The 10407-nt window shown below is 41.8% G+C and overlaps 1 protein-coding gene across 3 annotated transcripts in view; it reads left to right on the top strand.

The window, feature by feature from the left end:
- The window catches only part of LOC118324682 (serine/threonine-protein kinase WNK2-like), a 40549-nt gene that overhangs the window by 2588 nt on the left and 27554 nt on the right, over window positions 1-10407 (top strand). The window lies entirely within an intron of this gene.

Raw genomic sequence — 10407 nt, 5'->3', positions numbered from 1 at the left:
CCCCCCCCCCCCCCCAAAGAAAAAAAAAAACCTGTACTGTGAATTGTTTTGCTTTCACCATTCCGATTAAAAATCGTTAAAGATTCATTTCCAACAGTTCACGTTCAACCCTCCTTCGTTTTTTTGCTCTAGTCATTTGCCCAGCTGATACTTTATGTCACTGAGCACAGCTATCAGATCGGACAGTGCAGGAGATGCTTGTGTGTGCTCGGTCCCAGCAGTGTGTCTGACTGTTATGAGCTGTGCTACTCCCTGCCTCCTTCCCTCCCTCCGTGCAACAGGAGGTAGGCAGACAGGAAGCAGCTGAAGTGCACTGTAGCCTGCTGGGAACCGTGTGGCGGTCCTGTGGCCTCAATGAATACTAATGCCTAGGGTACTGAAAACATGCTGCGTCAGTAACCTGAGAGACTAAAGAATGCAAACTGCTCGATGCATTGAAAGAACTAAACCTGTTTTGTATGACCGTCGCGTCACAAGCCGGCGACACATTTCTTAACCTGGACTTAGAAGATAGCACGGCTAGGAATGAGTAAAGATACAGTAGCGCTGATAGCCACGGTGACTTCACTTAGATGATGATGATGATGATGTCATGCAGGCTGATTGTAGCGATGAGCAATCCCACCTCTTCCTCAGCCTGACAACACTGAGCTGCAATTGGACTCAGTGGATGATAGGATGCAGAACCGGAAGCAATTTACTGTGTTTTATTCTCCCCTAGTGACACATATTAAAAGTCCCTCTAGTGGACAATCAATAATGGATGTTAATCACAATACAAATGGTCCTTTCTCACAATCGTGTTCTGATGTAGGCGCGCTCTCATATTGCAGCTTTGTGCTGGCTGTCTTCGATAAAAAACTGTTGAATAAACAAAATACCGTGCTGACCTGATGGATGTGTTTCATCAGAGCTCTTTCTGGCCCTTTAGCTTACTGAGTGGCTCAGAACCGTTGCTTGAGACTTTGTGTGCCTCAGTCAATAAGGTGTCACGTGGCGCCTTCTTCAGTTGATCACAATTGGCTTGTGATCTCATGTTGATTAGTCCTGCTTTTTATTAAATAGACCATCCAGTGAGTTGAACCATCCAACAGTTTTTTAACAGACAGTTTGGCTTGTGTTTTCACAAGTTAGACTTTTCTCCTTGTTACATTACAGTAGGACTCCAACTAAAGATAGTTTTGATTATGGATTAACCTGTTAAATATTTTCTTTATTAATTGTCTTAAATTTTAAAGTGCTGAAAACTGTCCAACGTAATTTCCCTAAGGTGAGTCTATGGTGATATCTTCTGATATCTGCTGTTTGTTGATAACATATTATGGTTCCAGGTTCTAAAAATGTGATAATTTTCCCTTCCTTGTTGTCCTTCTTTGTGTTTTTTGTACTTTAAAGTTGTGTTGAATTTAGAGTTAGTAGCCCCTGAGGGATTTACCAGCATGCCTAATGTTGTTGTGTGGCATTAAAGGAGTCACTGTAAAAACTGGTCTATTGACCAAGAACCCACACTAGCCACTATCACATCAGATCTTCTTGTCAACATTCAGCCAACAGCCGTGGTGCAAGTACAGGTATCAACTAGTCTTATCTTAAGGTTGCACCTGAAGTAGGGAAGCATGTATGCCTGTATTATGCATTTAGTGTTGCATGTAGATGAAGCCAGCTTAGCCTCACTAAGGAAACTGTGGTGGAAGCCGGGGGAAGACAGAGGAGTTCTCTGTGAAAGAGATATGACTCTGTGATTTTCCACTGTTTTCCCTCTTTCCAGTGGTCACATGATTTTTCTGTCTAGAAATTTTAATCTGGTCCTGTGTTTATTCTTTCTGTCTCTCTTCCTCCTTTCGCTCTCTCTCACACTCTCACTCTCACTCTCCCTCCCCTGCCCCTTTCCTCCTATGCCCATCTCCCCCACATCTCTGTTTTTATGCCAGGCTGCTGGCATAACACAGATGGCCCCGGCTCAGGCAAGGATGTTAATCTGAGAGAAAGATGCCTGTTCAGTTTTTCATTGTCGAGAAGAAACTTGTGTTTGTGTTTGCCTCATTCTATCACTGGAATTTATTTTTTAAACTTTGGAAACTTGCTGTTTCTGCCAATTGTGGCTCTGTGTATAGATTTTTATCTTGGTGTTAATTGCTGTGCTCGCACTCGCAGACACAGGGTTTACTTTTGACTTTGTGCAGACCACTCTGTGGTATTTGGCAGTGAGCTTGTTGTTCTGTAGATTAAATCTGGTTCTCAGCTTGTGAATGCAGGACTCACAATGATACCATGGCAGTGATATGAAGCTGCTTGTCTGAGTGTTTGCTGGAGATTTGGCAATACTTAAACCAAACAAACCCAGTAAATGACACCATGAGTCTAGGACCCTAGGTCAATTTCTTGGTTCCAAACACTGGATTTTGTTGTAATGATAGATTAGATGGAGCCATGTCATAGGACGTTAATGTGTTTCTGAGCATAGTTTATGACTGTGTCTGGAAATGAACATGTATAGCGCTAACAACAACAAGCCGTTCTTGACAGCTCAGATGGAAAAAGGAAAACAAAGTTGGAGATGCGAAGTGGGTCATTGGTTACAGCCCATTTGGCATTAAGAGGCCCGGGGAAGCAGGGACAGCCAAACCTAGCGGCTGTAGCTAACAATGCCTTGTCAGTGGCCTCATCTTCAGGCATGCCGGAGCTCCTGTGTCACTCAGCCAACCAAAGACCCTGAGGGAAGGAGGACAAGCCTGTTAGAGCCTCAGCACTGCGGCCTGTGGTATAGCTCCAACAGGCTTGTTGGAAAGAGGCTAGTTAATGGAATCTACAGATGGGTGAAAGTTTTAAGCAAAAACCAACACAAACCTCTTAGCTGTTCAATTCATTCACATAATTTTCATTCTCATCAAACCACTCAGTGACCCCTTATGTCCTGTATGAATGCATTTAATTTGTCCCCGTCTGTAGACCTTTGTTGAGACAGTTGTAAGTATTTGTAACAAAATCTCGAATTCAGAGCACTTCTGTAAGTTTAATATGCTTGGTAGTAAGAGCTTTAATGTACAGAGGTGGACAGAATTAAAGAAACACCTTACAGTACATTGCAGTAGCCCAGTATGCATTTGTTGAAGTTCATAACGCTTGTCAGATGGGTTTTTTAGTCACTTTCAGGACCACAGTTTAGAGTATTGTTAAGCAAATTCCAGTTGTATTTTGGTCAGTTTTTGATTGCATCACATCTGACTAATTTGATACACACTCTCATTGACCTCTGCATCACTAAGCTATTTATGTAATAATGAGTGCAAAACAAATGGCCACACAGTAGCACTTGTGTCTTAAATCTAACTGTAAACTGTTGACATATTATTTTGACAGCTCATTTTATATGTAAAGCCTCTTACGTTCAAGGACTGTTGGATAGATTAGAGTTTTTCTATTTAGTCTGAGTAAAATCACTGTTAAAATTATGGCTGGCATATATGTACATGTCGTACATCCATCTAAGGGTTTGCGTGCGTGCGTGCGTGCGTGCGTGCGTGCGTGAGTATTTGCAGGGTTTTTCCCCCAGCTTATAATGAGGCAACGTTGGTACCAAAGGTGTGACCTACTGAACCTTAGTTTATTTATTTATTTATTTTTTTTTAAAGTTAATGCACAAAGCCATATATAGGATGCACATGCTGCTGCTATATTGCATGACATGTACACTCGCACATCTGAAAATAAGCAATACTGAGTAACCTTCTGATAAATTCTAACTTTATTATGCTTATTGTATATTGTTTGGTAATTTAAGAGGTTGTAATTTCTGGTGATGTTGCACAGGGTTGACCTGTCGTAAAAGGTGTCAATGATATTATGTTCACCATGGGAAAAAATATTACAAAAATAAGGGAGAAAGGCAAATGATCTTCGGTTGTGTATGGTAGGTGGCTATACAGCAGCATTTTGGACTAACAGATGTCTATGTTTTGAAATTTGTATTGAAATTTGTATTCAGTGTGCATGGGGCAACAGGAAAATAAGTTGGTCTCTAACACCAGTAGTCTCTTCTTGATCACTGGTTCCTTCCTCCTGCAGCAGTTGCCTATATTCTGTCTACTGTCAAACCTAACAAGTTTACTTTTTAGTAATGTGATTATGATTTTATGGGCCAGCACTGTTAAGCTAGTATATCCTGCTGCTGTACTGTCTATAGCATAATACTGTAGTTGCAGTTACAGTTGTCAGTGATGCATTTAACTCGGCGCTCTGGAAATTGGTTTTTATTATTGATGACCTCGGGCAGTCAGAAAGAGGCTTCCTTTCCTTTCCTCTAATTCTCCATACAGGAAAAACACTTGTGTTTTGCCTGTGTGGTGTGTTTAGTCTGGGTCAGGGTATTATGCTGAATCAAGGCTGTCTCTTTGGCGCTGTGCCCCCACACTGCAGCGGCTGATAAAATGGTCAAAGGAGGGGAGTTGGCCAGGCTGCCCAGTTCGGCTGAGGACATTTTTTACCCAGAGCACCACTCTACTCTGCCTTGTCTCCGCTTCAACCCTCATCAGTGAGAAAAAGGGGCACATGTGCAAGACGGCCTACCCTCCACACCCTCCCTTTCTGGCTTGCACCAGTCTACGCTGGCTTCATTAGGCTTTAGTCATTTATATGGGCATTGAGCACATTTGTGAATATTTGTCTCAAATTCAGAGCAGCTGGGTGAAATTGCCACCCTGGGTATCATAGCACCACAGCTATTTGTAGCTCGCTGTATTAGTTATTGTATGGTTTTTACAATGGCTTTGAGTATCTGTGTGTTACCATGTTTGGTGCCTGTGCAGGAGTGTGTGTTGAAGATGTCACCACCAGCTGTCGTGCCCCGGGTTCTGCTGGGCACACTGGTTTACAGTACCTCCTGCTTACTTTGAAACCTTGTTAACTGGAAATGAAAAAGCTAAGCAACCATGGCCTATTTTGATCTTTGCTGCTTGACTACAGAATCTCAATAACGGATGTCAGTGATTACTATAATAGGAGTATTAATAATCAGCTGACCCTCTAATTAAGCCACTAATAGTTTGAGCACTACTGAAGGTGTGTGTCAAGGAGACCGCTGATTAGGATACTTTGATTCTCAGTGACTTACCCTGCTCCCAGGCCCTGTGTATTATTAGAGAGAGGTTAACGAGTCTGTTTGCAGTGCATCCGATGGAGACGCCAAGGTTTCCCCCAGAATGTTGTTTAGCTGAGGTGGTGAGCCACAAAGATTTCGGGTTAGAGTTTGAGCATCTTGTCTTGTAATCAATTAAGTCATTAGACAACTGCCTAAACAATAATCACACTCATTGAGAGTATGTGGCCCTGCTTTTCCCCTGGAGGTTCAGGTGTTATTTCATAGGCTGTATTTCTTCAACAATCATTAGAACACCATCTGACCCTTCTCTCTCTCCCCCGTATTATCATCAGATATTGGCTTTACTGCTGAAAAGATTAGTTGATTAATCTATTAATCAAATCAAATATTGACCAAAACAAGCATTTTATGGTTCTAGTTTCCCCTCTTTTCTGACTAAAAAGTGTCCCTCATTAAATGACTTGAGAAATCCTAGTTCAGAATTTCAATTTTTGTATCTAAAAAAAGAACATATTGTCACACTTATCTGATTTTTAAAAACACAACTATTGCTATCAGCGTTGGCCTCAAAAATCCAGCGTCAGTCATGCTCTAAACAAAGATGTGATAAGTCTGTCGTTGTCATGGCCGTTGCATAAGCAGCATTAGTCTTTGAGGAAGCAAATGTGTAATCAGAATTTTTTGTTTTTTTTGTCTCTGTGTCAAAGAACTGTTTGTTTGTCAGCCTACGCATTCAGTCTGTGACAGTAAAGAGGTTTACAGGTTTGTATGGCCTAATCCACATTGGCTAACTCTCGGTCACAATCAGTCAGACACACTCATACACTTAAAACACTTAACAAACAGAAGCTCCTTTCACTATTGTTCATTTACAGTTAATTTTAGTCAAAAGTCTTAACTAAGGCTGCTGGGGGTGTGGCGCTGTCATACATCTTCTCCTCATAGATCCTCCCGTTTCTCTTATCTCACTCCTTTCCCACCCAAACAGTGCTAGTCATTCAGTCATATGCTGATGTTAACAGTATTGTCTTATTATCACAGTGGCTTGTCATCTTTGACGGTGCTCCTGTCTTTCAGGCTTGACAAGGCTGGGTGATATATGCTTATTTTTTTCTCCCCTCTTAGACTTCAGAAATCTCACCAGCTCCGCCTCATTTAAAATATTATACTGTGGCATCCTGAGTGCCAGTGTGCCAATTAGCACAGCTTGGGTGTAGAGTGGCTGCATAGTAGGGTAACACTGAAATAGAGCTAACACATTGGCACAGCTGATGGCCAAATTCTCCTGCAGTCATGACTGATGGGACACAAATCAGCTGCAAGCAGTCTGCTGGCTCATGGCTCGCCCTGCACCAGCTTTTGTTACGGCAGCGGAAGCACTGCAATACCCATCTGTTTTTGAGGATTGGTGCAGAGGGGGGCAGGGTGGCCAAGTCATTTAACATACCTCCTTCAACCTGGCAAACGGGGTTCGTGCCCCAGGATTACAAACATCCTCATTGTTGAAATGTGTAAATGAGCTGCGGATAAGACGAAGCTTTAGGGGCGGTGTTCTGTCTCATTCTGACCTCCACTAAAGAGAATTGTCCTGCATGGATCAATAATGAAAGACATTATTGTGACTGAACATTGCAGTGTTAAAAAGCTATACTAAGGCTGGGCAAGGTAACGATATGTTGCGATACAAATATGTGAAGATTTAACCTACCAGTCTAATTTTGTAGAAGAAAATCATATTATGAACCCAGTATCATATCGAATCATGGGTTCAGTGTATTGTTACATCCCCATTAAGGCCTGGTTGCCCGATGGTATGTGTGAGTGAGACAAATCTTTACAGTTTTAGCTTTTTAAATGTCTTTAATGATTTCCGGTTTAGTTTGTTCCTTTTTTTTTTCCTAATCTCCTTAGCCATATGGAGTATGCTGGGTTTAGCTAAGTTTTACAGTAGAAGTTATTGACAAGTTGTTTAATATAAATCCCTGTCACACTATTGTTAATAGGCCCAAATGATGCTAATCTGCTCCTTGTTAACCAGGGATCAAGATGAGGCCAGGTTAATGGGGTAAAGAGGAAATTGTAATTAGCCACACAAAGCTGTCGTTGATTTTTTTTTTTTTTTTCCTGAAGCGTAATTTGGCTGCTATAATTAGGACTAATGCTGAAACCTGTTGATCTCCTAATAAGTTTACTCCCCTCCCAGCTTCACTGAACCTGTGAACTGTCGATGTCATCAGGGGTATTGTGAGAATAAGGAGTGCTAGATGAGATGGATTGCATGGTGTCTAATTGGTGACTTTGGTCAGCTATGGTTCTGTGCTTTGCTATTGGCCTTTTCTATTTTGCATAGTGTGTGTGTGTGAGCACTAGGACAAAAGTAAAAGACTTCATTTCATAGAGGCCAGAAAGGTCTTCTGGCGTTTAAAACAATGATACAGTCCCGTACAGTTTTTGTGTGAACGCCAAGTAAGGCAGATTGTTTTTTATCATTTATAATAGAGTGTAACAAAATTCACAGTTTCTACTTTGGTTTTGGTTAGGTCGGTACATTTTTGGTATTTTTTCAGTACAGCAGGGAAAACAAATCAAATTTGTAGCGAGAGGCAGCTTGAACGCTGTGTGGAGAGAGACTGTTTTTGTTTGTGTGTTTGTTTGGTTCTGCTAATTGACACATTTGGGTGATGCTGTCATAAATCACATGTTTGAAGTTTTTCCACTGACATGTCGGCATACAGTATGGTATCGCTTTCCACTTTTGCAGCAACTAATCGGGAAACCATAATGCTCCCATACAGTTGATCTAAATGTCATGGGAGGATTCTCCAGCTCTGGTCTCTCTCTTGCGTTCCATATGGATGGCAGCGAAACTGCATGAGCTAGAATAACCTGGCTAACTGGGCTAAGCCGACTAGCATGCTACAGATGATAGACATTAACTGGTGCATTACCAAATCTTTGTTGGTAAAACTAGCACATAGAATGTCTGCCCCGTGGTGTGGGAGTAGTAGACATAACTAGACTGTTTTGACAGTATTTGTTTGGGTCACAGGACATACCAAACCGAAGAAGTCACATACCGAACAGAACATCCTGTACCAAACTGACATTTTACAGTAAGACAATAATTTAATTGAAAGTCTGTTAACCTGCTTAAAGCCTACTGAAATCTGCGTGTATCCTTCGAGGCTGAACGTTTGTATAAGATTATTCACACCCTTAATTTGGGGTATGCGGTTTAAGTTATCAGATGGGAAGAATCCATCTTGATAAATGTCATGACTCACCTTTTTGGCATTTTTAAAGCAATTTGTGCGTGATACTCGCATGCGCGTGTGTGTCCGTGTGTGTGAGTGTGAGAAAGTTTTGGGCTTCAGAATTTGTGTTCATAAAGTTTTCCCTGCCTGAGAACTCCATCATTCACTTGTGTGGGCTCGTGTGAGTCTGTCAGATGTCTCTTAGATTGATGCTCCAGAGAGAGAGCCTGCCTCAACACTATAGCCCATCTACTCTACAGCTCCCCCCTACGAGGGGCAATCTGAGTCTATCAGTGGATAATCAATAGAAGACACTCACTCTTTCCACAATCCCTTTTTTTTTTATCAAGCAAAAAGTGGGCCCCCTGAGGAAAAATTGGCTGCTTCATTCTGTTAGTGAAACAATGTTTTGATTCATCTAGCTACACACTATTGAGCCTGCACTGTGAGTTTGTGCACACCATTTATGTTTGTAATGTTGTTTGAGCATAGCAAGTTGTTTTTGTTTTTTTTATGCTTCTGTTCATGGCAGAAATTCCAATGTAATGGTAAATCCTTTGACATGCTTGTAGAGCTCTGTGCTGTTGAGTTCTTGTGTTTGTCGGTGAGCTGGATAGTCCTTATAGTTTGGCAGATTTATGTTGCGTGGTGTGTTTCCTCTGTTCTCTGCATGGGTTTGATAGGCCACTAATCAAGCTTGATTAGCAGTGCTAACTGCATTACACAGACAAGCTTCCAGGCTTGTTTTTTCCACATCACATTCTTCAATAATCTCCAAGCTACTTATGTATCAATGGTTCACCAATTAAATGGCATTTTCTTTCCAGTATGTTGTGCTTAGAAACTCAAGGTGTATTGTGTCCAGATAAATGTTGGTATATTAGTAGGCTTGGCTAGGACTACTAACAAAATATCCACTGTGCTGGCACTGTAATGCACCTGGAGTGATACCATCTACTAGTGCATACCGTACATTCTGTAGCATAGGTGGCCTCAGTGTAATGCCAGTTCCAAACTAAGGCAGTGTATGTGCCACACACCACCCATAGAGTTATATTATGCATTGCTGATTATTTCATTATCTGATAGAGAAACAACTAGAGCCTTTTATATAAAACTAATTAGCTCCCCTTACTGGGAACTGTAAGTCTTATAGCTTTTTATCTACCCTTAGATCCTCAGGTAAAGTAGCAGAGCTGATAGCCATCTCTCCACAATAAGGGCGCTTTCTTCTTAAACGGACAGTATGCATTAAAGATGACATGTGACATTAGGCCAAGAACTTGAACACATAGTTTTGCAATTACATGGTGTTTTTGCCTGCAAAGTTCCCAGGACTAATATTTTAATCTATTACCTGGTCTTCCTCCTCAGGGGCCTCCTTTTTTTGTATCTGTCTGAAATGTCTGTGTTGCTGTACGAGCTACCAGAGCTGTGGAACTAATAGAGCTCAGCACACAGATGTAGTGGGTGGCAGCGTAGTGGAGCGCGGCTTTATAGATTGCTTCCTGCTAATGTCACAATCTATTTTTCCTGTCCCTGCTGCCCGGTATGGTTTTTCTTTGTGTGTGTTTAACCTCGCCTGGGCGGCCCCTCGCTCTGCTGTGGCCAGCTGAGCCTTTTTCTTTAAGCCAAGTGTACAGTACACACTTGATAAGATCCTGAAAACATTCATGCACACAAACACTAGACGATCTGTGTGCAGCACCACTTAGATTTCAAATGTAATGTAATAATGAGTTGCATCTGTTAAAAGCTCACATCCCTCACAGTAACGATGAAGCAGTTAACGAGCCTCGTATATTGACGCGTCTGTGACATCTGTTGTCTGGCGTGCGTATGTGTGCGTGTGAATATGTATGTGCGTGTGCCTTGGGACTGGGAGTGACATTCTTCCAGTGTCTCAGTGTGCATATGTATCCGTCTGTGTATCTCGCCATGCTGTGCACAACACCTCTGAGCCTACTTGTGGCTTCTGAATTATGCAGAAGCCCCAGTGTCTGCTGAGAGAGAAAACAGAAGAGAGAGAGCAAATGGAGGTGTGTGTGTGTGTGT

This window comes from Morone saxatilis, unplaced genomic scaffold, assembly GCF_004916995.1.
Source record: "Morone saxatilis isolate NCDOM2014 unplaced genomic scaffold, NCSU_SB_2.0 Contig15, whole genome shotgun sequence".
NCBI lineage: Eukaryota > Metazoa > Chordata > Actinopteri > Moronidae > Morone > Morone saxatilis.
This window is presented reverse-complemented; position numbering and strand designations above follow the sequence as displayed.